The sequence below is a fragment of the Phascolarctos cinereus genome, unplaced genomic scaffold, assembly GCF_003287225.1.
Source record: "Phascolarctos cinereus isolate Bilbo 61053 unplaced genomic scaffold, phaCin_HiC Scaffold_7;HRSCAF=346, whole genome shotgun sequence".
Classification (NCBI taxonomy): domain Eukaryota; kingdom Metazoa; phylum Chordata; class Mammalia; order Diprotodontia; family Phascolarctidae; genus Phascolarctos; species Phascolarctos cinereus.
In genome coordinates this window covers 150,669,311-150,697,092 of record NW_027556180.1, presented here as the reverse complement: position 1 = coordinate 150,697,092, position 27,782 = coordinate 150,669,311, and positions in this window count along the sequence as shown.

Below are 27,782 nucleotides of genomic sequence, written 5' to 3'. Positions count from 1 at the left end.
TAATGGTAAAAAGAGGCTGTGATGGGGCAGCTAGGCGGTGCAGTGGGTAGGGCTCCAGCCTTGGAGTAAAGAGGATCTAGTTCAAATCTGATCTCAGACACTTGACATTTACTAGCTGTGTGACCCTGGGCAAGTCACTTAACCCCAATTGCCTAAGCAAAAAAAAAAAAAAAGGCAGGGGGGCTATGAGCAACCTTTGCTCTGGAGGAACTTCTTTTGTCTTTTCATGATGAAGTGGATTGGTTTCACTTACCTACCCTGTATAGCCAGCTCTTCTAAATGAAAAGAACTCTTGCTAAATTATGACTAGACATCCTCACCATTCCAGCTACACAGAGAGAGAGCTATATACCTGGGAAGGACTGGGGAGACTGACTGCAGGTAAGGTCTGATTTCTCAGGGACTTGAAAGGTAGACCCCAAATTTTCTCTCTATCAATGCTACCTCAGAGCAAGCACACCCTTCTACCTGGTGCCATGGGGGGCCCCGGAACAACCAAATGCAGCAGATAAGGTATAATGCTTTAAAAAAAAAGTTCCTGCCCTTATGCTGCTCCAAAATGAGAGATGCCATATTTAAGTGGAGCTGGGTCTTGGAAGAGTTATTGGTGTTGGTCAGGAGGGTTCTTCAGCTGCATAAGGAGAGTAGGAGGTTTGTCGAGTGAATTAATCCCACTTTCAAAAAGAATCATAGCTTTGGAGAAGGGTCATTTGCCTCTTAGTTTGGGGTATTTGCTAGGTGTTGAGCCTGAAAACCAAGTACTGAGAAGAAAAGGACTGCCGCTGATTCCATTTTCATGTGGTCCAGAGACATTATTTACTTGTTGGTTGATTCCTTGGTTGCTTGGTTGACTTCAATAATTAAACAATCAGAGATGTCATTAGTGTGGGATATAGCTATCATAATTCTCAATGACTTCGTGGAAAATCTTCAAGAGCTGCTAGGGATGACGAATTTCTCATCCCGAGACCAAGCTGGAGATGAACCTCTGCAAACTTAGTGAAACGGATCCTGGAATGACAAGCACAGGCCTGTGTCCACAGCCCTTCCAGTTACCAGGCTTGTGCTCACTGAATAGTTCAATAGCCATTGAAGACCCAGGTGTACCTTTATACTATGGCACTGGACACTTCTAATAATGATGAAGTTGAACGACTTATGAGAGGAAAAAGGACTTAAAGAAATGATTTATATCTCTTAGTTCTCTACCTGTCTTTGTTAATGGACCATATATCTTTACATATGTGTAAAATGTATGTATATCTCACTTTGTGCTTTGCTTTTTTCACGTAATATTATTTCATAGACACATTCCTACATACTGACCATTGAAAATAAGTACATACCATTACATTATACTGTGACACCATAGTTTGTTTAGCTGTTCCCCCATTGTTAAACACTTGGGTTATTTTGAGTTTGGTTTTTTGTTTTTTGTTGTTTTGGGGTTATTGATGGAATGTCTGTTTGCTTGTTAGTATTTTAAATATTTGTTGTTAATTAGAAGGGGAGTTGGACCTTTGATTTCATTGGTAATAAGGAATTCCTGGTGAGAAAACTCCCTTTGAAATGTATTCTCTCTGGAATAGAATATATACGTGTGTGTGTGTGTGTGTGTGTGTGTGTGTGTGTACAGGAATACGTATAGATAAGGTACATATAACATACAGTAATAGCAATATTGTTTTAAAAACAACTTTGAGCAACTAAGTCATTTTGACTACTATAAATACTCAAATTAATTACAAAGGACCTATGAAGGAAGATGCTATCAGCATCCAGAGAAAGAATTGATAAATAGATGTATGAATGATTTTACATCTGTCCGTGTATCTATCTATCTATCTATCTATCTATCTATCTATCTATCTATCTATGTATATACACACATACATATTTGTGACTAATGGTAGCCATCTCTAGGTTGGGGGAAGGAAGGAAGAAAAAATAAAGGAAAAAATTATATGACAACTATTACATGTTTAAAAGGAATAGCAATGTACATAATAGATTTGCAATTTTATGTGTCATCTTTTTTTTACTCTATTATGTTATGGAAATGCTTGTGTTATTTCATAAATTAAAAATATAAATAGTAAATATATAACATATAATGTGTATATAACAGATACACACATATTTGTGTGCATATATAATGGAATATATACATATATACATGTGTATATGCGCACACACATATATTCCATTCTGGAATTCTTGGGGCAGCTAGGTGGCACATGGAGCACTGGGCTTGGAATCAGGAAGACTCATCTTCCTGAGTTCAAATCTGGTCTCAGACACTTACTAGCTGTGTGACCCTGGGCAAGTCACTTAACCTTGTTTACCTTAGTTCTTCATTTGTAAAATGAGCTGGAGAAGGAAATGACAAACCACTCCAATATCTTTGCCAAGAAAACCCCAAAATGGGGTCAGAAGAGGTAGACAAGACTGAAACAACTGAACAACAACAACAAAATGTATCTGTGTATACATATATGTATATACACATGCAAAACATATGTATACACACAGATATATACACATGCCTGCAGCTGTATCTATCTATGTCTAGATATGCTGTTGTTGTCCAGTAGTTTCAGTTGTGTCTGACCCCATTTGTGACCCCATTTGGGGTTTTCTTGGCGAAGAAACTGAAGTGGTTTTCCATTTCCTTCTCCAGTTCATTTTACTGATGAGGAAACTGAGTCAACACAGGGTTAAGTGACTTGCTCAGGGCCACACAGCTATAATTTCTGAGGCTGGATTTGAGTTCATAAAGATGAGTCTTCCTGATTCCAAACCCAGTGCTGTACCCACCGCATCACCTAGCTTCCCCATATCTAGATATATAGATATAGATCTATCTAGTCTCTAAACAGACAAAAAGACATATCAGATTTAGTCTAGCTGTTTTTCTCATCTCTTTTTTCTTCAATTCCATTTCTACTTCTACTACTTCAGAACTGTGATGTCAGAATCTCAATAGATATGTGACAGCTCTTTGAGAACAAGGACTGCCTCACTTTGCGTTTGGTAACCCCCATGTTTAGCATAGTACTCATCACACAGTAGGTGCTTAGTAAACGTCTGTTGATTGTTTGATTGACATTGAAAGGAGTTTGCTATGAAAATCTTTACTGATCTTTTCCATCTTTAATCTACTTCTTGTCCTCCCAATTGCAACCTCAAATGCCCTCAGGATAACTTTATTTAACTAGGTCCCTTGCCAGGCTTTCTTAAATCTTATTTTTTAAAGCTCAGACAGATGCTACAGCTGGGACTGAAATTGAGCAGGATGAGGAGAGCAGACTGACCTGCCTTTGGGAAATTACACAATTCTTTTAATGAATTCAAGTTTCTCCTTGAAACAAAAGCCCATCTTTTGTTTTAACACCAGTACTGTTACTATGAGTCATTGAATACTACAGCCTCCAAAGAATTAAGTTGAGGATCACCCAAAGTACAATGAAGAAGCATATGGTGGGTGTTAGCTGGCTGGAACACATTGTCAACAAGGATTTAGCAGGAGAAATAATATTAAGCATATCACTAAAGACACAGAAAATGGACCAGTCACATTCATCCTTACTAGTATCTTCACAACATTCATGGAGGTTTTTAACATTTTGTGAAGGCTTCCAAATTCATCTGTGATGGGAATGTGTGAACAAAAGTCACACAAGCATGGAGAAGGTAATTACTGATATGGGAATTCTCTCAGAATCAGCTATCTTCATACACTCAGACCACCAACTTGGGAGAAGAAAGATCAAAATAAAAAATTTTAAACTAGAAGGAAAAAAATGAGAAAAAAGTACAGTATGCAAATAAAATAACTCCAACCTGATTTGTACCAAAAATGGGAAATGCATCGAGAAAAAAAGCATCAACACCAAAGTATCACAATTTCAGGCAGAATTTTAACGGACACAAATCAATTGTCCTAAAGGCAAGAACAAAAGACCCCAGAAACCTCCTCTGCCAGTGTGAACATTTGATCTCCTTGCCAAACAAAGAGAAGTAGCAGCCAAAAGTATGAAATATAAACTTATTAAAGTCTAATGGGAGATAATAGAAGACTATGAATAGTATCACCTCACAAAACAATGAAAAACAGTGGAAGAAAAAGTAAATTTAAAGGAGAACAAGCTTGGTGACAGACCCAGCTAAGCAAAGTCATCTTAAGGGCATTTAAGGATGAAATTTGAAAGAGCACAGCAAAGAGGTGAAAAATGGAAAAATTCCATAAGATTTTTTTTGTTGTTGTTTTTTGGTGAGGCATTTGGGGTTAAGTGATTTGCCCAGGGTCACATAGCTAGGAAGTGTTATGTATCTGAGGCTGCATTTGAACTCAGGTCCTCCTGAATCCAAGGCCAGTGCTCTATCCACTGTGTCACCTAGCTGCCCCTCATAAGATTTTTATAACAATTTTTTCCCATCAAGGATCCTCTACATTTGGATTCTAACATCCGAGCTGTACACTGATGAAAAGAAAGATGGGAAAAATGGTTGGACTAGACCTAATAGACATAAAGGAGGTCCATGCTGGAGAATACAATTCTGAGGTACTGAGGGATTTACGCTCAAGGTACATGAAAGAGGAGTCTTCTAAGTGCATTGGAAATATCTCAGATTTTGAATGCAACCCAGAGAATTGTAAATAATTAATGGCCAATGAATAAGTTGGGCCCAGAATCAAAAAGGAGAAAAACAATGGGTTCCATTGCTCTTGAGAGATTATCTAGTGCTTTTAATGAACCCTAATATTCTCTGGCACAAAAGTCCATCTTTTTAACACAAATGTTATCTTAGTGATGCTGTGTGGCTGCAAATCTAGGAAAACCAAAACCTAAGAATCAAAATGGAGCCTAACCCAAATGGCCATGAAGGAATGCATAGTAGATGAAGGCTGCAATATATTTCCAAAAATGGACTAACTGCAAGACGTGACATAACGGATATAACTGATGTTCTAAATTAACGAGTATCTTCATATATGGACCAATCTCCTATGCAGTTGGTCAATGCCAATCAGTTCATCAAGGGATTGAGCTTCAGAATCTACAAAACTGAAGACTCCAAAGCAAAGGGAGGTATATTAGGGCATAGAACAGATCTTGAGCTTCCCTAACAACTCACAAAGCCTCCAAGGAAGCAGTATAAGAGACCATTTTTCCCTAATATGCAACATATTTCCATATGGAAAATAATTTCTCAGAAAATTAGTTTCCTTGCTGTGACATGTTCAAAAAGGCAATTTGGCATAATGCTTTCTGAGACCATTTTGTAAAAAATAACTTCCAACACATTTACGTTTACCCCATGACGAATCCCTGCAAGCCAGAGCCACCTCACTGACAGCAGAAGGCTCTCAAAACTGTTCATTTTCACCTCAACCTGAGTATCCTTCATTAAACATCTCTAGCCTTTTAAAACTGCCACGTAAGTCATTTCCTTCCCCTTGTAATTCCCAACTGAACATGATGAGCTGATCCGTCAGGTGAACACAGGCCCCATTATTATCTCTCGGAGCACAAGCAGATAATTCCTTTTACTTAGCTGCAAATGTTCACTGGTCCTTCTTCTTCCCTTCCTTCTCCTATGTCACATTCTACTGTTCTCAAACCTCCTATCAACTTGGGATTCCTCCATGCCACTTGATCGCATTTCTTGTTTCCTTTATTTTTTTTAATGTCTAAATACTTAAAGGATTACAGATTTACAGCTAGAAAGGACTTCAGAGGCCAGGAGGCTTATCCTCCTCATTTACAGAAGAAGTTAAGTGACTTTCATACAGGTATCATTGGAGGACAGATTTGAACCCAGGTTCTCTGACTTCAGAGAAAGCACTTCTACTCTTTCCAGGAACATTTCATTGCCCCTAATAACAGGACAAGTAGAGAGGTATTTCTCTAGCTTCATTTGGATTGCTTGATTTTTTGTTTGTTTTTGGTTTGTCTGCTATTGGGTTTGTGGTTTTATTGACAGGGAGAGAGGTGGCATGATCTTAGCTTTTAGAGGCAGTGTGGTATAGTGGATAGAGAACTGACACGAGAGTCTGGGAGACTTGGGTTTAAGTCCAACTCACACATAGTGGCTGTGCGACCGTAGTCAAGTTACTTAATGTATAAGTCCTAGGCAACTCTGAGTTTCAGAGGTGGTGCTGGCCTGCGATGAGAGGTAGAATCTACCCATTTTGGATGCATGAGAAAACAAAATCACATATCCAGTCCCTATCTTTTAGTGTGTGACTTTTAAAAATTATGAAATGGCTCCCAATACTGGTAGTTTTAGTGGTATAAGGAATTCGTAATGTGCAAAATCCTTTTATCGATGAAGATCCACAGTCGATCGGTAGCTTATGGGGTCACACAGCTAGCATTTGTCAGAAGCAAGAGTAAACCCAGGCCTCCTTGATCTGGTGACTCTCTCTCTATCCAGTATTCACTATCTCTTCAATTAACACACAGACACACACACACACACACACACACACAGAGGCATGCACATATATGTATTTAAGGTTGCCTGCCAACAACAAAATGAGAGAGGGGAAATAAGTGGCCAAAAGGGAGATTTTTCACCAAGTTATAATAGCTTGATGAGTTCTCCATTATCAGGAATGACCAGGCAGATGTTTGTCAGATAATTGTGCTAGAGAGGATCCAGACAAATGCCTGTCTCTCAACTCCCTTCTCTGATGAAAGCTAACACTCCAAATTTATGAAAACAACGTTCCATCATCATCCTTCGGGTGGGGTGTTTATTCTAGTTTCTAGTTCCACTTCCTAATTATCTCCTGCCTGCCCTTTGGGCTTCTGCCCTGCTGACCCACTGCCTGTTCCCCCTTCACCCAGTTCCTCTGAGCAGTTGCCTTAAAAAGGCCTCTTTGTGCTCCTAAACTTACTGACTGTGGGAAGGACCAGTTGACATGGAGAGAGAACTAGTGTTAGCCATGTGCAAACATAGTTTCTCATCATGGCAAACTGGAGAAACTGGTTTTTCAGGAAGCCTTGCTGAAGCAAGAAATTTTTTTTTTTTAGGAATGTGTTGGCACACAAAAGGCCTAATGAGCTCAGGTTTGAGTTTCAAAGGGGCTCTAATGACAGACAAGGTCCAACCAGCTCTGCCTCTATCAGACTCCAAAGCAGAGGGTGAAGGAGTTTGTACGAGTCTGAAGGAATGGTGCATCCATCAGTTGGGGAGCTAGGCGATGCATCAGACAGAGCTGGGCCTGGAGTCGGGAAGACCTTACTTCAAGTCTGGCTTCAGACATTTACTAGCTATATGAACCTGGGCAAGTCACTTAACCTCTATTTGCCTCAGTTTCCTCAACTGTAAAATGAGGATAATAATAACAGCCACCCCCAGGGTTGTTGTGAGGATCAAATGAAATATTTGTGAATAGTTTCGCACAATGTCAGACACAGATTAGGTACTTAAAGTGTTTGTTCCCTTCCCTTCCCCAAACAGCAGAGTTCAATTAGAAGAAAAGCCCGAGGTCTGTGTGATTGGTCATCACCTGTCTCTTTCATTTTCTCAGCAGAAACTTAGGGCTACTTGACAGATCACCAAGCAAATGCTCAGTGCTCCAACCCAGTTAATGGTGTAGGACAGAGAACAGACAATATAGAATGAAGAACTTAGCCTAAAGCTGCCTTCCAGCATGGTGTACTGTTCTGCTTGATCAGTCATGGATGAGAAAAATAACACCTGGCCTCTCACACATGGTCCTAGCCAGAGCAACCACAATAAGGTATGCATCAAGAGAGGCGTTGCAAGGATTTTTTTAAGAGCTAAAAGTAGCCTGTAAAAAGTTGACATAACTAATTCCATTTTTGTTCTTTGGTTGTCATTTTTTTTTTAGCTATGTCATGTCTCTGCACATACTACAGGGAGAGCTTAAAGCAAAATGCCTCTCCTCTTCAAAATCTCTCTTCCTCCTAATCACTTTACAGAAGAAGATTCAAGAGGACTTTGACAGTTCGAGGAAGTTGTCACCTTCTCCTTATCCTATCTAATAACGTCTTCATTGGTGACGGTCCTCCTTAGACCTAATCTGGAGTCTTGGGTTCAGTTCTGGGTGTGTGTCATAGTTTAAGGGCAGTGAGTCCTCAGGTAGTTGGAGCTTAGCAAACTCTGATTGGCTGACAAAGTTAATGAATCAACCGATGAATCAGACTGATTAGTCAAGAAGACGGATAAAACTGTTTGGTGTAGTATAAATGGCTGAGCTAACAAGAACAGTGATAACTATCCCCTGTTATTGTAATAAGTACTTTTCCTGCCTGTATGTTGTACCCATTCTGACCAAAACTGCCTTGTAAGAAGTGGATGATTATGATGATGATGATGATGATAGCTAACATTTATATGGCATCTACTATATCGAAGGCACTGTACCTAAGGGCCTCACAATTGTCATCTCATTTGGTTCTTACAACAACCCTGGGAGGTAAATGGTATTATTATTATTATTCCAACTTTATAGATGAGGAAACTGAGGCAAATAGAGGTTAAGTGACTTGCCCAAGTTCACACAGCTAGTAAGTGTCTGAAGCTAGATTCAAACTCGGATCTTCCTGGCTGCAGTACTCTATCCAATGACTATCACTTAGCTGCCTGGCTTTGTTTTGTTTTGTTTTGTTTTGCATCTTTTTTATTACTCTCTGGTTCACGTAGCTTAGGAAGAGAGAATATGTGTGTGTGTTCATACACATACACACATACAAACACACACATACACAGGCAGGTAGGTAGTGCAGTGGATAGAGTGCTGAGCCTGGAGTCAGGAAGACCTGAGTTCAAATCTGGCCCCCAAAACTGTGTGATCCTGGTCAAGTCACTTAATCTTGTTTGCCTCAGTGTCCTCATCTGTAAAATGAGCTGGAGAAGGAAATGGCAAACCATTCGGTATCTCTGCCTAAAAGAACCCAAATGGGGTCTCAAAGACTCAGATGTGACTGAAAAATTACTGAACAACAACATATGCGCATATGTCATCTGCTGAGTTATCAGACGCACACGTCCATCACCTCCTGATGGTGGATGTCACACTAGTGAGTGAATAAACAACCTGCAGTTTACTTGTCTGTATCCTGTTCTTACAATTCTTGCAGCAGAGAAAAAAGGCAGTGGCACCCAGCCAGGTGCCTAAATAGGATAACATCAGAGGGTGTAGAGCTAAGATTGTACAATCCTAACAGTAATACCAGAAGTCTAAGGTCTGTAAACCTAGGGAACCTAATCGAGGTTATAAGGCAGCAAGGTGATGCAGTAGATAGTAATACCAGGCTCAGAGTCAGGAAGACCTGAGTTCCAATTGGCCTCAGATATTTACTAGCTGTGTGACCCTGGGCAAGTCACTTAACCCCTGTTTTCATTAGCTTCCTCATTTGTGAAATGGGAATAATAATAGCACTTATCTCCCAGGGTTGTTGTGAGGATCAAATAAAATAAAAATTATAAAGTGCTTAGCACATAGTAAGTGCTATATAAATGTTAGCTATCATCATCACCATCACCATTATTGTAAGGGTAAGTACTGTATTGGCTTGTGGCATAGCACAATTACCTGACCATAAAAATGCCACCAGTACCCCCCATCTACAAGGACATCTACTATTATTTCCCCACACAGGATCTACAAGAGCAAACAGTGATCTTCCCAGGTTATCTCACAGTGAGAAAGAAGGTCACTAATGAGAATAACCTTTATTGTTGGCAGGAGAGTACGAGGGTGGAATGCAGAAACTGCTTTGGAATAGGAAATTCTTCTACTGAAGAAAAGAAACTCCAAGATAGGGCCCTATCAAATAGTTCTTAGGATGTTCCTGGTATCTGAGGGTTTCTCCATCCCAAGTAGGAAACAACTCCTGCCATACTAGATGCCCAACAGGGACGATACATTTTAATAGGAGATATAGACATAGAAGATGTATGTAGAGAGGATATAGATATAAATGGTCTGAAATTGATATAATATATGTGATGTAGATGTAGAATATAGGATATAGCTATAGACACAGATATGGACATAAATAAATACGTTGTTCTGGGAGGAGGTGGTACTAATAGAAGGCTTGAATGAAAATTAATTAAATGATAAAAATTGAATAACATGACATTAAATAACACAACAGTTGAGTTGAATGCTCACCTTGAAAACAGGAAAAGGGAATAAGTTTAGGCCCTGCAAAACTAAGTAGAGCCATAGGATCAGGGGGAGAGACTGAATCCAAGGCACTAGTGGTCAGCAAGGGACAGCAATATTGAGTTCACTGTGACCTATACTTCAGGTTAAGGAGATCTTCATTTTGTGTGTGTGTATCATGGACCCCTTTGGCAATCCAGGGAAGCCTATGGATCCTTTTTAGAACAATGCTTTAAAATGCACAAATTAAAATATACAGAATTATAAGGAAAACCAATTATATGTTGAGATAAGGTTATCAGAATATTTCAAAAAACAAATTCACAGATCCCAATTTAAGGACACCTGCAATCTACTATGACCTGTGATCATCCAGCCAGGGAATACCACAGTGCCCAGGATTGACCCTACAGAAGAGAGCCCTTAGAAAGACAGTGGAGATGGAAGAGTGGGCAAGTAGAGGCTTGACAAAAGTCTATCCATGTACATGTTATTTCCTCTCAGTAGAATATAAGCTCCTTGAAGGCAAGGATTATTTCATTTTGGGTCTTTGTATCCCAATTGCCTACCTGACCTGTCACATAGTAGAGGCTTAATAAATTATTATTAGATGAATAGATGATATAGCATTCCTTTCCTCGAAGAATTCTGAAGGTACAAAGGAAACAGGAAACAATTGGAATAGTTCTTAGTGCAACCTAACCCTTTAAAAAAACAATAAGAAGGAAGACTGGTCAAAAGAAAAGACAAATAAGATATTCTGAAAATTAAAGCTTAATAAATGTTTACTGTAATTTTGTTGTAAAAAAGAAAAGAAAAGAAAAGAAAAGAAAAGAAAAGACAAAGATCATTAGACAGCAACACATTGAGCCAGGTATGCAAGACCTCTGTAAGTTACATCTGAAAGTTCATCAGCTGTGAGCAGAACTGAAAGGCTTCCAGTTGCCCATAGCCTTTGTGATTGACCTCACCCCCATCCCAGGACCACAGGAGAAGCATCAAAGTCTTGCCCGAGCCTTGGTGTTTGTGGAGAAAGCAGGGTCTCCCGTGGTTGGACAGAGTTGTAGTGGATAGATGTAAGGGTGCTTGAAGCTTAGTTTCATGGGTGGAGTTTAAGAAGCATGTGTGCCTTTGATATGATCCAACTTAATGTGCTTATAAGAATGTGCTATGTGTTAGTGTCCAAGTTAAAAAGTATAAATCTGCATGAATGGGTTAGCGCTTGTCTGTATAAATGTGCCCATGTGTGGACACCTGGACAAATCTGAGCAAGCATTATTTGCCCTTCTATGCCCTGAGAGGTAGTGAGGGTCATGGTGTCTGTGTGTGTGTGTGTGTGTGTGTGTGTGTGTGTGTGTGTGTGTGTGTGTGTGTGTGTGTGAGAGTGAGAGAGAGAGAGAGAGACAGAGACAGAGACAGAGACAGAGACCACAGAGCCACTGGCTGTTTTGTGAGAGTCAAATAGCATAGAAGTCCCCAGAGCTGGGCACTGAGCCTCTCTTGTCAGAAGCATGAAGATGACTGCAGCTCTGAAAATACAAGGTCTTGGTGTGTACCTACTAAAGTGATTGAAAACCCAGGGTCTCTAGCTAATCCCCACAATGACAAGCTGTCATAGAGAGTGGGAAATGGTGCCATCACAAGATTATAGCTGTGGAATCACATAGTCGGGAGAAGGCAGATGGTTATGGAGATTGTTGGAGTCATGGGCCATTCTCTTGACTTGAACCCTTCTTCTCAACACCCTCAATGCTGTGATACTTTGCTGCCTGACCAGCCTAGAGTTTAGGTGGGTTGAGAGAGACTAGGGAAGAGGGGCAGCACCTGGGGTAAAACAATGTTACAGCAGTTGGGCTAGGCCCAGTAAGAGAAATCAAGTAGCCTTGTAACGAGATGTGTAATTATTTGTGATATTATTCACATTCCTGGTACAGCAGCTGAACAGTCACTCCCTCAGTATCTGTTCTACCATGCAGATAGAAATGCATATTTTTACTTGGTGTTTGTCAAGTTCAAAAACAAAAAAAAATTAAAGAAAGCAAAGCAGCAGCCTTTAGCTATGGACTGGGAAAAAGAAAATCTTCCCTAGGAGAGAATGGGTGTTTGTTTCTTTTTTTTTTGTTATGAAGCCACTTATCTTGTTCTTTTTAGCATCATGACTAGAAAGTCTTCCTTCTCCAGCAGCAGCTTAAATCAGGTGTCAAGCTCTTTAGGAAATAGGTCAGATATACTCCTAGCTAAATAACTAGGTCTGTCTGCTTCAGCTACCTTCATAGCTGTTGGAAAAAATTGTTCCTATCCACTCATTCTGCCAAGGGAAGTCTTCCCATGCTTGGGGTGGACAAAATTAGTGGAGGGTTGGCAGAAGTGGGGAAGTCCCAGAGACAAAGCTAAGCCCAAAGGCTAAAGTCATTGTCTAGCCACATTCTTGGCCTATCATCTATATACACAACAGTCAAAGGCTTCAGGCTCTGGGCCCATCCTTATACCAACAAAAACTCTGGTACAATGATACTGGATATTTTCAGATCAAAAACTTTTGTTGTACAACCAAAGGATTCATCTGCAAATAGGAGCATCTGGGGGGAATCCACCATCTCTAGGCAATCTGTCTGTCATTTGGACTCTGGGTTGAACATCCTCTGTACAACACTAAATATCTTTGGCAAGCATGTGTCACTATTTTATCCTTCGCTTGCTAATAATAATAAGAGGGACGTTAAACAAAGTTATCTCTTTGTTATATATCATATGTTATAACTTTAGAGGAATTCTGTATAATTTTGACAAATGCATGGGAAATACCTTGTTGGAAGAAAGCTTTTATGGACACCTTTTTGAACAAAATCACCTCCATGGTTATATCTTTCAAGGAATCTTTTTTTTTTTTTTGGTGAGGCAGTCAGGGTTAAGTGACTTGTGCAAGATCATACAGCTAGGAAGTGTCAAGTGTCTGAGGCCTCATTTGAACTCAGGTCCTCCTGACTCCAGGCCAGTGCTCTATCATCTAAGACACAAGGAATCTTTTAAGGTTTTAAACCTTGGAGGAGAGCCTTTGAAGTGGCATTTTGCTCTGTAAATGAAATCCTTTTTTTCAAAAGTCAATGAAGAAGAAGCACAGTGAGATCTTATATTCTCTACCCCAGTCAAGTGTGTGATTGTAAAGATGCAGCCTGCTATAGAATATCAAAAAGCCTGCTTTTCCCCTTCTCATCATTCTTTAAGAAATCCTCCAATACCCATGGATACCATTCTAATAAGTATTTTGAAGAAGTGGAAGTAGAGATTGATAGGTCAGTATTATTTTCTCTGCTGCCCCTCTGTTCGTAATGAGCATCAAGACTAGTCAAAGCTTTTGGTCTTTTTCACATGTCAATCAATCAATAAGCATTTATTATATACCTACTATATGCCAGGCACCGTGCTATGCATTGGTAATATAGAGATAAAAATACACCAGCCCCTGTCCTTAAGGATCACGTCCTCTTTTTGGGGAGACAACATGTGCTAAGTACATATACACATTTATATTACACATAATATATATAATGATAGAGTGTGTGTGTGGGGGGGGTGGATATGTGTGTGGGGGTGTGTGTGTGGGGGTGTGGTACAAAAGTCAGTGGGAAAATCTGGAATATAGCATATATAAATTTAGGACCCAGGAAAAATCCAGAAAGACTTTTATGTAATTTCAAAGCAAGAGATGGACATTTGGAAAGCAATGAAACTATGAAGTGATTGCAGAAAGATATACATCTACTTAAAGGGAGTTTAATAATAGCCAAGTTTCTAAGCCAAAAAGATAACTACTTAAGACAATTTACACTTCTCAAATCAAGATAAACCAGTTTCTAGCAATGCAAGAACACTTAGATTATCCTGTCACCTAAGTTACTAAATATTTCTGAAGGGCATGTCAGAGAGAGAAAAAAAATTTAGGGGGTGGCAGGGATATTCCAAAAAGGAAAGAAGTATTACAAAAGTCAAACTCCCATGTTTTGTAAAAGGGGATGTTAAAGTAAAAGAAATCTATCTTATCATTAGGAAAATACAGGAGAATTTTGTATAGAGTGATTTTGTTGACTGTAGGTTAATAGAAATAATAAGAGTAAGGAAGTAGATATTTCATTAGGATTTAATAAAAGACAAACCTAACAGCTGTAAAACTAAAAGAAAATGGATTTAACTCTCTAATAAAAATACTGAAAGAAAATGGAATAATGTTTTATCCCAGTTATGGAAAGGATGAACATTGTTTTATCAACCAAGTAAATTAAATATATTGAGACAAAATCAATGAGTTGGATTATAATACAGATAAAAGGATTTCATTAAACAAAAAGCAACGCCACAGAAATTTTTAAAAAATAGATTGAAGAAAAATTGTTGTTGCTTAGTTGTTTTCAGTCATGTCCAACTCTTCATGGGGTTTTCTTAGCAAAAATACTAGAGTGGTTTCCCATTTCCTTCTGCAGCTCATTTTACAGATGAGTAAACTGAGGCGAACAGGGCTAAGTGACTTGCCCAGGGTTACACAGCTAGTACATGTCTCTGGCCAGATTTGAACTCATGAAAATTAGTCTTCCTGACTCAAGGCCTAGCACTCTGTCCACTGCACCATCCAGCTGTACTTCGCTAAGGGAAAATATTGTCAGTAAAATGGATCTGATAAAGGTCTCACATCCAGAATCTATAAAGAACTGACACAGATCTATACAACTGGTACATAGTCCCCAGAGGAACAGTGTAAAAGCACCAAGTTTCAAAGGAGAAAATTATACTGTTAAATAATTCCCAATTTCCCTAATTGTAAAAGCAAATCAAGAATGCTTCATAATACCACCATTCACCCACTAGGATCATGACAAGAAAAAAAGTGTTCAATGTTAATGCTGACATTGCTATGGGAGCTACAGAACTCTGTTACCTTGTTGGTGGAGATTAGAGTAAATTCAACTTGGCAATATACAGCAAGAGTAACAAAGTTTTACGGTGATAATTGACATTTATATAGATCTTTAAAGTATGCTTAGTGCTTTATATACATTATCGCATTTGTGTCCTACAACACCTGTGAGGTAAGTACTCTAAACTGTTTTACTGACGATGAAATAGACTTAGAAAGATTAAATGACATATCTGTGGTCACAGTGTCATAGTAGGATTGGAATCCAAGTCTTCCTGACTCTCAAATACACTATACCTTCTAAAATAATCATTCCTTTCCTACAATTTTGTCCTCAAAATTTCTAAAATGTAAAAGAAAAAATTACCACAAATGTTTTCATAGATCTACAAAAATGTTCATTCATAGTATTTGTTCATAATGGCAAAAACCTAGAAACAAAATATATGTCCAAACTATTAGAGAATAGTGTGGTATGACATCTTAATGTAACAGAATAATATAATGCTGTTAAAAAAAATAAGGTTACAAGGAAATATGGAAAGTCCTTTATGAAGCCAGCTAAGATTAGCAAAGCCAGAATTGTATATATAGTGACTGCAACTATATAGAAAGGAAGAAAGGAAGAAAAGCAGGATGAAGAAGAAAGAAAAAAAGAAAAGGAAGAAAGAAAAAGGAAGGAAGAAAAAGAAAAGGAAGAAAGAAAAAGAAGGAAGAAAAAGAAAGGAAGAAAGAAAAGAGGGAGGAAGAAAGAAAGAAAAAGAAAGTTCAGAGAGATGGGGCAGGTAGGTGCTACCGTGGATAGAGGAATCAGGAAGACCTGATTTCAAATCTGTCCTCAGACACTTTCTTGCTTTGTGACCTTGGGCAAGTCACTTAAGCTGTATTTGTCTCACTTACTCAACTGTAAAATGGGGATAATAATAGCACTCACCTCTCAGCATTGTTGTGAAGATCAAATGAAACAATATTTGTAAAGCATTTAACCTAGTGCATGGTGCACAGTAGGTGCTATATAAATGCTATCTATTATTATTCATCAGAAAGGGACAAAGAAAAAAGATATTTCTTGTTTGGTTGCTTTCTGCCAATTTGGTTTCTTGGATTTTATGTAAAACTCTAGATTGTGTATTCTTGTTTACTTGTTTATTTGGCTATGCTGATTTTTTAAAAAAATAACTGGAACAATGGCTCCTCTCATTAAGTTTTCAGCCTTCCTATCAGTCATCCATGGTCCAGTCTATTAGTTAGATTGCTCATCATATCATGCCACCCTTCCTATGCCTCCCAATCATCATCTTTTTGCTAGATGGGCTGCCATCAATGTTGTGTATACCACCACTGACCTTTCTGAAGAGCCATTCATTTATCATTCAGTCCTGCAGAGAGGCTTGGACATTTGTAATGCACACAGGTTGACCACTGACTTCACGTTATGCTGTGAACCTGCATCCTCACATTTGGAGCATTACAAGCCTGAAGGAAGTTAAATGGGCAGTTAAGAGGTACCGTGGATACTGGACTGGGTTTGGAATCAGGAGAACCTGAGTTCAAATCCAGCCTCAGATACTTACTAGCTGTGTGACCCTGGGCAAATCACTTAACCCTGTTTGCCTTAGTTTCCTCATCTGTAAAATAAGCTGGAGAAGGAAATGGCAAACCGCGCTAGTATCTTTACCAAGAAAACCCCCCATGGGGTCATGAAGAATCTGAAATAACTGAACAACAGCAATGGGAGTTAAATATCTTTGCCTTGGGGGTCCTCATAGACTCCTCCCTTCTTATTGCTCAACACTGAAACATTGATTGCAACAAATCCACCCTACTCTGGAGTTTGGCAGATGACAGCCAGAAGAATAGACTGGATGACATGGATCAAAGGAATAAATCTCAAAGGAAAAAGGTCATGGATTGTTGGAGGTCAAGGGATTGCAAGGTAGAACATCATAATGGAGACAGTACTGAACTTGTAGTCGGGAGGACCTAGGCTTGAATCCTGACTGTAACATCATCTTGTGTATGAATATAAAACTGAAGATGGCAAGAAGAGACAGTTGAATGCAAAAGGAAATATCTACTGTATTCTCTTTGACATGTCTATGTGTGTATGCGTGCATAGGTATGTCTAACAATCAACCACTGCTTAGCCCCCAGGGTGTGTTGCACTGCATCCTTTCACTCTGCACTATGAAAATACTCTTAGCTCTCAGGATCCATTCATGGAACATGCACAGACTTGGTTCAGTTCTGGGGGGACATTGACTCCAAAATGAGGGATTAGGCCTTTTTGCCTTGTTGTTTCTTTGTGTCTTTACTACCCTGGAGCCTGGAGGACACTACTTTTTGCTTGTTTATTTGTTTTTTGGTGAGGCAATTGGGGTTAAGTGTCAAGTGTCTGAGGGTGGATTTGAACTCAGGTCCTCCTGACTCCGGGGCTGGTACTCTATCTACTATGCCACCTAGCTGCACCTGCGGGACATTACTTAAAGCTTAAGTCTAGCTGGTGCCTAGGGTCTCCCCCAAAAGAAGACCAGAAAGGTATTTGAGGTACAATAGAGATCAAGTAGAACGCCCTTTATTTCCTCTATACAAAAGAAATGCTATACCTGACTCACACACGTGTATGGACAGGAAAACTTTTAAAAGTAGTAGTAACGTAACTATTATGTTTTCCTGGGAAGTTGAGTAAACATCTAAACATGCTTGTATTGGCATCTTACCTGTGACTTTGGCTCTGCACTGTCCAAATGATTTCTTCCAAATTCATATCTTTTGAAAGCTAGATTAGGCCTTATCCTCCTGATAGTGGATATAAAGAAGACACCTCCCTTAGGACATAGACTATGGAAACCATATACAGACTTATGGAAAACAGTAATACAGATTCATAAAACTCATAAAATTGCCTTCAAGCCTAGACATATCTATCTCCAGATCACTATGGTCACTTACGCTTAGGAAAAGAAATAACAAATCAAAAAGGGTATCAAGGGTGCCCAAAGTCTAGCCCAGCCCCTGTTTTAGCTGCCATGTTGCCAGGGTAAAGGAAAAGGTGTCATTCCTCTTCTACTGCTTCATGTGAAGTCTAGTGAAGAAACATAAGAGTTGAAGGAAGAGAGAGACATATGGTGGAATCATCCACCTTCTTAAGGTCCATTGAATGGGCCCCCCTTTCTGATTTAGTGTCCAATCTTATCTGATGCAGTTTTAACAAAGCCTCCACATCTTCCTTCAGCTGTCACTGGGTAGGGGACCAATTTGCTCATCATCTCAAACTGACAAGTCCTTTTGTGTTTTATTCCTTGATGTCTCATGGAGTTTTTAAATTTCCACCTAGTTCTAATTTTTTAGGAGTTATTTTCTTCAGGGAAGTTTTTGTACCTCTTTTGCCAAGCTATTAATTCCCTTTTTTCATATCTTGCATCATTTGCCTTTCTTTTCTCAATTTTTCCTCTATTGCTCTTATTTGATTTTTAAGACCATTTTTGCTCTTCCTATAAAATGTCTTTTTTTAGTTCTTTTAGGAATCCTTGTGTACAATCTACGTTTTTCTTTGAGGCTTTGCTTGTAGATATTTTCAAATCACTGTCTTCTTCCAAGTTCGTGTATTGAGTTTTGTCCCTAACAGAAGCTTTTTATGGTCAAAGAAAGGTTCTTTCTTTGTTGTTTGCTTATTTTTTCCAGCCTTATTTCTTGACTTTGGACTTTATGTTAGATTTGGGCTGTGCTCACCTTTAGGGAGAGATGGTCAGCCTGAGGTTCTGTAGCTAGATCTGTGGACCAGTGGGTGGTGTCACTGCCCACCTGCTCTATGCTCTGGTCCTTACCCAGGTAGGGGCCCTGCTCCCTCATGACTGTGGCTGCTCTTTTCCACCCTGGAATTATGACCTAGAACTGGATAATAGGCTACAAAGTTGCCAAATCCCTAGAATCTCTTTCTGATCAGAGGTTTGATCTCCTTACTACCCAACTATCTGTTGGGCATGCCTGGTGCTCCTACTACTGCTACTGCTGTAGCTGCTGCCTCCAAGGCCCACCTCAACCTGTGCACTGAGCTTCCAGACAGCCTCTATCCCAGTGTCCAAAGACTCCTCTCTCTGCCTATCTAAGCTGCCCTGGGCTGGAATAATAACTCACTCTGACTTTTTTGTTGGTTTTCCTCCTCAGAATTTAATTTGGCATTTTCTGTGGTCATTTTGTAGGACAGGTTTAGAGGGAACTTTGGAAGTTATGACCCTTCACTCCACCATCTTGACTCCTCCCTCTCTGTGTGACTCTGGCCAAGTCACTCAATCTCTATTTGTCTTAGTATCCTCATCTGTGAAATGGGGACAATAATAGCACCTGACTCCCAGGGTTGTTGTGAGGATCAAGTGAGATAACTGTAACGTGTTTAGCATAGTGCTTGGCACATTGTAAGCACTATATTTCTTGTTCAGTCATGTTTCAGTCATGTCTGATTCTTCGAGACCCCATGTGAGTTTCTTGGCAAAGATACTAGACCGGTTTGCCATTTCCTTCACCAGCTCATTTTACCGATGAGGAAACTGAGGCAAATGAGGTGAAATGACTTGCCCAGGTTTACACAGCTAGTAAGTGTTTGAGGCCAGATTTGAACTCAAGAAGATGAGTCTTCCTGACTCGGGTCTGGCACTCTATCCACTGCATGACTAGGTGCCCCATAAGCACTACCTAAATGTTAGCTATTATTACTCTACAAATGACTAATCGTTAGACAGGTTTTTGTTGATTTAAGTATTCAATGTCCTTGATATTAATTTCATATTTTAAGTAAAATTACTTATAGAGAACTGAGACTAACAAAAAACAACAACAACAGTAAAACCCGAACCAGTATCCTGGGAATCAGTCAATCTACATGCATTTATTAACCCCCACTATGGCTATACCAGGTACCAGCACCAGATATGCTAGATGCAAGGGATATAAAGTTAAGAATTAAACAAGATGATGCAATGAGACCATCCAGTGATGAGGTAGAAAAATCACTCAACTTTTTAACCAAACAGTATGTCAAACAGAGATTTCTACTTTTTCTTATGACATTAGTATCATGGAGCTATTTGTAAGCGAAACAATAAATTGTTGAAAAGCAGATCTAAGAGACTTTAAGATCTGAAACTTCATATTCTAAGAAGTCAATATTCAGATTTCTCCTTTTTCTTACAACATTAGTATCATGGAGCTATTTGCAAGTGAAACAGAATAAATGACTGAAAAACAGATCCAAGAGACTTTGAGATTTGAAATTTCTTCATATTCTACAAAGTCAATATTCAAGTGCTATTGAATCTTTAATTGCTCATAAAGGTGATGTGCAAGGAAAGGTCTTAATAAATGAATTAATGTTCTTCCTACTCATTAAATTGGTTACCACAATGAATTAATGCCTCCTCTTAGCTTATGCTGAATGTATTCCTCATTTTTGTTTTTCTTGCCTTCTTAACAGATAAGAGAGGGGTGGAGGGAGGGAGATAAATTGAAATCGAAAATAAAACTGAGTTAAAAAATGTATTTCCCCATGGTTAAAGTAAACATTAGCACATAATCTCTTTCAATTCTTTTTCTGATTGAAATGAAAACACCCAACTCTGGGTCTCTACCTTTGTTATCTAATGAATTCTTTTCTCTAAGTTTATAAGAGCTATCAAATATGTTATAGCTAAAACAGGGATTTATAATCATTTCATCTTCTAAGTTACAGACTGTATGTTTTTTCTTACTACTGTATGATTTCTTACTTCTACTACATAAGGTTAGATGTTCCTTGGTGACAGGGGTGAGTCCCTTGACCTCTCAGTGCTCTCTAGGTAACTTACTAAGACTATAAATTGGAAAGAAGGTACCAAACTGCATTGCTAAGAGGGAGTTTCCTTATCTGGGATTCCTTATATCTATGAAATTATAGGTCTAATCCCAATCTCCTATTCCCTACACGGGATCTGTTTTCTAGGTAGTTATATGCAAAATAAAAGTTTCTGGATGTTGATTTTCCTTGTCATTCGAAAATACAATTTCTCCATGAGTACATATACTAATCATTTTTCTTGATTTTTCTGGAGGATGAGGCAGGAAAGGAATGGGAGCAGAAGAAAAGATAGCTATAACCATGAACACCTCAAAACTCTACTTACATGAATCTCTTCCTACCCCAAGAAAGTTTGGAGCATTTAGAAATCAAGGTTGAGAACAAAAAGTGATTCCAAGGGATAAATGAAGAGGTCACCCATCCAGGTTACCACTCTCAAAGGGCTTCAAAGTAGGGATCCAAGGGCCTCTTGCTGCGACTTGGTTTCTGCCCTGTTAATGTTGACCTCTTCCCACTTAGTCCAATCACCCACTGATCTGGAAAAAGACTGTAGGACTGGGTAGGGCTCTCTGAGATTCCTGTTTCTCTTCAGTGCTTAGAGTTTTGGAAAACAGCTCTGCTCTGAAGTATCTATCCAGCCATAATTATAATGTGTTCAGAGAGCCTGTTTCCTTCTTCCTATTTGAGCACGTTCCAATAGAGTAGGCTATGGTCAGACACTGAGATTTGGATTTATAAATGGACTTAGGAGGAGAATGTGTGAACAATAAATTGTCAAATAAGTAGAATCCTTCTTCCTTTCATAGGTTCTACAACCACCTTCCTCAACCCCGCCAAGCAGAATGTAGGTTCCTTGAGGGCGAAGGCTGAATTTATTTTTTTGTCTTATGTTCCCCAGTGTCTAGTATAGTGCCTTGCACATATAGGCCCTTTAAGAAAAGTTGGTTCAATTTTATCTTTTTGGTTCACTGAAGCAGATTTAATTAAAATCATTCCTAACATATTTTTCTCTTCAGGCTATTTGTTCCTGTTGTTATTGCTTGCTTAATTAATGAATGCCAAAGTACACTGACAGATTAGACCTTTGTGCTATTCTCCCTGGAGTCATGGAGGTTCACATTTTGCAAAATAGTTCATGGAGCTATGAAGGTATCAGATAATTTATGTGAAGTTCTAAAGACCAGAAAACAAATCCTTATGTAACCCATGAGCCAGAACCCCATACTCTAGGCTTACACAGGATAAGTTTAATCTTGGGAGCCTCTCATAAATCATTCTTGGACTCATACTCCTCTGGGAATCTCAGAATTTGGCTTGTTTTTCTCCTCAGACCTTCTCCTGGAAATATCAGCATATAGCTTGTGTTTAAGACCAACAAATGTGGGCAAAAGGGGCCAAGCATGTTATATCAAAATCCAGAAAATGATTTCACACAGAGTTATAAACAAAGAATAAGTCTCCAAGGGGAAATCTTTGAGCAAGCCAAAAATACTGACAAGTTTCAGAGACACTTTAAGCTGTTTCTGAGGGGATATACTGAGAAGCAAAGTTGTGTTATTTCAGTTGTGTCTGACTCTTCATGACCCTATTTTGGGGTTTTCTTGGCAAAGATACTGGAGGGGTTTAGAGTCCAAGTTAAAAGAAATCAAAATAGAACAAACATATTGGGCTCAATTACTTTTTCCTATTCCAAATTTCTTCTTTATATTTTTTTAAAAATTAATCTTCCTAAGGGATATTCAGAATGCATGACATCTTGGGGTGGGGGGAGAGGGGAGATGGGGTGAAAATTTGGAACTCAAAAACTTGTGGAAGGGAATGTTGAAAACTAAAAATAAATAAATTTATATTAAAAATTTAAAAAATTAATCTTCCTATTTAAGAATATCATTAAGATTTATAAACAGAGAAGTGAGAAATCATTTTGCAATTTGTAACATATAACATCAGGCTTATTTTAATGATATGGTCTCAATTCAATTTTAAATACTCAATAGTATGTATTAAACCTCCCTTCCTAGATTAAAGGGATATTTGGTCATGATTTATACTTGTAACTTTACTCACTGGGGAACCAGTCACTGCTAGTAGTCTTCCTATGTCTCAAAGTCCTACTACATTAAAATGTCCAGGATAGAAAATATAGCACTTTTTTGGTTATTAAAGGGCTTAGATTTTCTGGATTTATGCTGATGACATAGTAACAGTAATTTGTTTTTATTATGCCTTTACCAAAATATCATAAACGCATTTTATTAATCTGGCTTTTTGGAAACAGCTCTACAAGAAAAACGGAGTCTCCAGGAACTAGCTGCATGGACTCCTAAGATATGGAGTTTGTTGTCTCAAAGAGCCCTCTTCTCAGCCTAGAAAGAGACAGGATCCATTGAAGGGTTTGGACTGGCCTTAGAGGGTTATGTCAGCCAAAAAAAAATTAAAACAAGAGGGGAAAGATGACATAGCAACAAAGGAGGATGCTCTGCATGGGGGTTGACAGTCTTGAGTAGCTGGAGCTTTTTTCTTTGTTTTTGGCTCTACTTTTTGAGAGAATCCAGCTAGGGATTACCTGAAAAGGCTGTTAGAACAACTGTGAAATTGCTCTACTTGTGGCTTCTCCATCTGTCTTATTGGCACCTGAAAAACAGCCCGAATTGTTTACTCATAAGTGTTTTCCCATTTAAAAAATTTCTTACTTGATGTATTGAAAGTATATGTTGCTTTTAGATAACAATGTTTTTCTCTGAATGAAGATATGGCTATCTTAATTGAATTTTGAGTATATCTTTATATATAGGCAATATAGATGGGGAAACTATTGGTTATTTGAAAACACAGAATTTAACAGATCAGAGATATTCATCTCTGGCCTGATGACTAGGGATTCTGGATTTTTATGGCTTTTATTAATACTTATTCTCTAAGCTCTCTAAATTTGCAGAGAAAAGAACATATGTGGGTCTCTGCAAAATCTTCCCCAAGTAAAAATTCACATAGCTAATTTTATGTCATGTAGGTTGAGACACTTTAACTACATGGACCAGGCAGTCTTCAGTTCCACCACACAAACGATCACAAGAGAAAGGAGGCTGTATCCCAAAAGAGATTTTTGAAAAAGGAAAATATAGCAGCTCTTTTCTGGCAGCAAAGAGTTGGAAATTGAATGGATGCTCATCAATTGGGAAATGGCTGAACAAGTTGCAGCATGTGGTTGTGATGGAATACTATTGTACTATGGGAAATGATGAGTGGGATGCTCTCAGAAAAGCCTGGAGAGACTTGCATGAGCTGATGCAAAGTGAAATGTACTGTATACAAAGTAACAGCAATATTGTAAGATGATCAGCTGTAAATGACAGCTATTCTCAACAATATAATGATCCAAGACAACTTTGGTGGACTCATGAAAAATGCTATCCATCTCCAGAGAAAGAACTGATGGCATCTGAATGTAGACTGAAGCACACTTTTTTCCTTTATTTTTCTTGAGGGTTTTTTTTTTGGTCTATGTTTTCTTTCACAACATGACTATTGTGGAAATATTTTGTGTGACTACACATGTATAACCTGTATCAGATTGTTTACCTTCTCAATGCGGTGGGGGTGGAGAGAGAGGAAGGGAGAGCATTTGGAACTCAAAGTTTTAAAAATGAATGTGAAAAATTGTTTTTACATGTAGCTGGGGAAAAATAAAAACTTTAAAAAAAAAGTGTGGTGAGAGAGAGAGTAGAAATGTGACCAGAGGGAAGTTAATAGCTTAAAGCAAATTGTAGACAGGTGTCATCTGGAAGGTTCTTGTCTTAAGGTTCTAAGGTCAGAAATGTATCAATTTGCAATTTTTTTTTGTCTCTCTGAGAGCTTCAGAGATTAAATTTTAGGGGCAGCTAGGTAGAGCAGTGGATAGAGCACCAGCCCTAAAGTTAGGAGTACCTGAGTTCAAATCCAGCCTCAGAACAAACATTTGACACTTACTAGCTGTGTGACCCTGGGCAAGTCACTTATCCCCAATTGCCTAAAAGAAAAAAAAGATTAAACCCTTGCATCAACCTCCTGATGCCTATTATCTACACCTTCATTCACTCCACTGAAAGCACACACACAGCTGGTCAAATCCTTGATTTAATCTAGGTGTCACTGTATAACAAAGGTAGAGTACTGGATTTAAGAGTCAGGAAGACCCGAGTTCAAATTATGTCTCAGACTTGTATAGGTCACTTAGCCTCAGCTTTCTCATACAGCTTTTTCTAGGAGTTTGGCTATGAAAAAAGAAATACAGGGTGAAAACTCAGGGGGTTGAATTTAATGGCCCCCAAGGTCCCTTGCAGCTCAAAATCTATCATCCTACAATTCTAAATTCTGGTGTTCTTCTGACCATTAACTCCTCTCTTTCAAGGTCTCTTCATGCTTCCCCCTTCTGAAACCTTTTTCCCACCCTTACTTCAAATTCCAGTGACTCCACACCTCCCTGCTTTCCCAGGCTCATCCATACTCTCATTTTACACATAGTTATTCAGTCACATCCAACTCTCTGTGACCGCATATGGAGTTACCTTGACAAAGATACTGGAGTGGTTTGCCATTTCCTTCTACAATGGATTAAGGCAAACAGAGGTTAAATGTCACACACACAAGTGTCTGAGGTGACATTTGAACTCAGGTCTTCTTGACTCCAGGCACAAAGCTCTATCCATGGAGCCATCTAGCTCACCTCATCTATCTCCCTTCAAAACTTTTATGAGATAGACAACCAATTCATCTATGCACTAATCCTCTAACCTTGGATTCCTTGTGTCTTTGTCCTATAAAGTTTATCCTTTTATAACTCCAATCCGAATTGTACCCACCACCTACCTGCCTTCTCCACTCCAACATACATGTTACTGATCACAGATGGAGAAAATCATACAACCATTGGGTCTACTAAAGATTTACATTAACCAATTTCAATTGGTTCTTCACTTTTCCCTCATTGAATTTCTATTCCATTCTATTCAATATGTTCATTCCAAACTTTCTTTTCTTTGTCCAAGTCATCTGTACCACTCCTTCTTCCTTCTGTCTCAGCAGAGGACCTCTTCAAATAATCCACTTAAAAAACTGAGGCCATCCATCATAAGCTCCCTCATATCCACCCTTCTATATTTAAATCTTGATATCATTTCTCACTCTTTCCTCCTTTTCTCTAGTCTTGGAGGAAGAGGTTACCTTTCTATTTGAAAATGCCAAACACTCTCCTTGTGACTTTGATCCAATCCTCTTCCATCTTCCCCTGGATGTTGCCCTTTCAATCATCCCCTATTTCTCTTTAATTTTTAACCTTGCCTTATCCAGTATCTTCTCCTCCTTTACTTACAAACATATCCAGATCTTCCCCATCCCTAAAAAATCCTTGACCTGATCTTTCCTTTCCTTCAAGTTTTCTTTTTTCATAGCCAAACTCCTAGAAAAAGCCATATATACTCATTGATTCCACTTTATCACCTTATACCTCTCTCTCTCTCTCTCTCTCTCTCTCTCTCTCTCCTCTCTCTCTTTCTCTTTCTCTCTCTCTCTCTCTCTCACTCTCTCTCCATGCCTGGAATAATTCTCATCTTCAATTCATAGAATTCATTACTTCCTCTAAGCTCAGCTAAAGTACTAGCTTCTTGAGGAAGCCTCTTCTAATTGTCCCAGTTGCTAATGCAGTTCCACTAAAAATTATTTTGCATGTATTTTGTATGTCATGTTTCATGTACATATTGTTTCCTTCACTCATCTACCCTTCCCCCACCCTCTTCCCAGCATGTAAACATCTTAAGGGCAGGGATTGTTCCATTTTTTGTCTCTGTATCCTACAGCCTAGCACAGTACCCGGTAATAGTAGTCGTTTTTTAAAATGCTTATTAAAGGGAACCGAACAGCCTGATGAAGATATTGACACATATAATGCAGGCTGCGCCATCTGGATCAAAGCTAAAATTCAGTGGGTTTCTTAGACAGTATGTTTTTGGTCTGTTTTGCATGAAGCATTCATGATGAAGCCTTTTTATGGTACTTTTTGAGAAATGGACAAGTCGGAGTTCTTTGCTGGTTTTTTGCAACATTAGGACTTGCAATAGCATCCATTTTAGACAATCAGTATATATTTACTTCAGTAGAACTTAATGAATCTGTGGATTTCTTAACAGGACTGTTATCTGAGTTGTCACCATGGTACCAAATTATCTTGAATTAAATGGTCAAGCTGAAAAGAGATACAAAGCAAGGATACCCTGAAGCAGATTTTTGGATGAAATTGGCTACTAAGTTCTATCTTTTTTCCATGATTCAACATATTACCATGTTTTCAATGATTTGAGACAGTTCCACTAAATTACTAATGGAATAATGATTTAAAACTTGTCTCAACAGTTTCCATCCAGATGTATATGAGAATTTACAATACAAGTAAGAACATACATTAGCTTGCAAGCTCCTTGAGAGCGGTGACTGTCTTTTGTCTGTTTTTGTAACCCCAGCGCTTAGCACAGGGCCTGGCACATAGTATGTGCTTAATAAATGTTTATTGATTAATACTGAGTGACTGACATGTTGATCTGTATTTATGGGTTTGTTGTTGTTGTTGTTATCTTTCTTTTTTTAACAAGGCAATCAGGGTTAAGGGACTTACCCAGGCCCACACAGCTATCAAGTGTCAAGTGTCTGAAATGGGATTTGGACTCAGGTCCTCCTAACTCCAGGGCCCATGCTCTATCTACTGTGCCTCTGTATTCATCCATTCTTGGCTAATTTTTGCCATAAGAGTTAGTCTTGGCTAGAAACTATGAAGGCGGACCAAAGTGTATTCTTAATGCTACAATTAAGAAAATGCAGCCTTGGTTATCTAAGTTCCAGAATACAGATGATGAGAAATG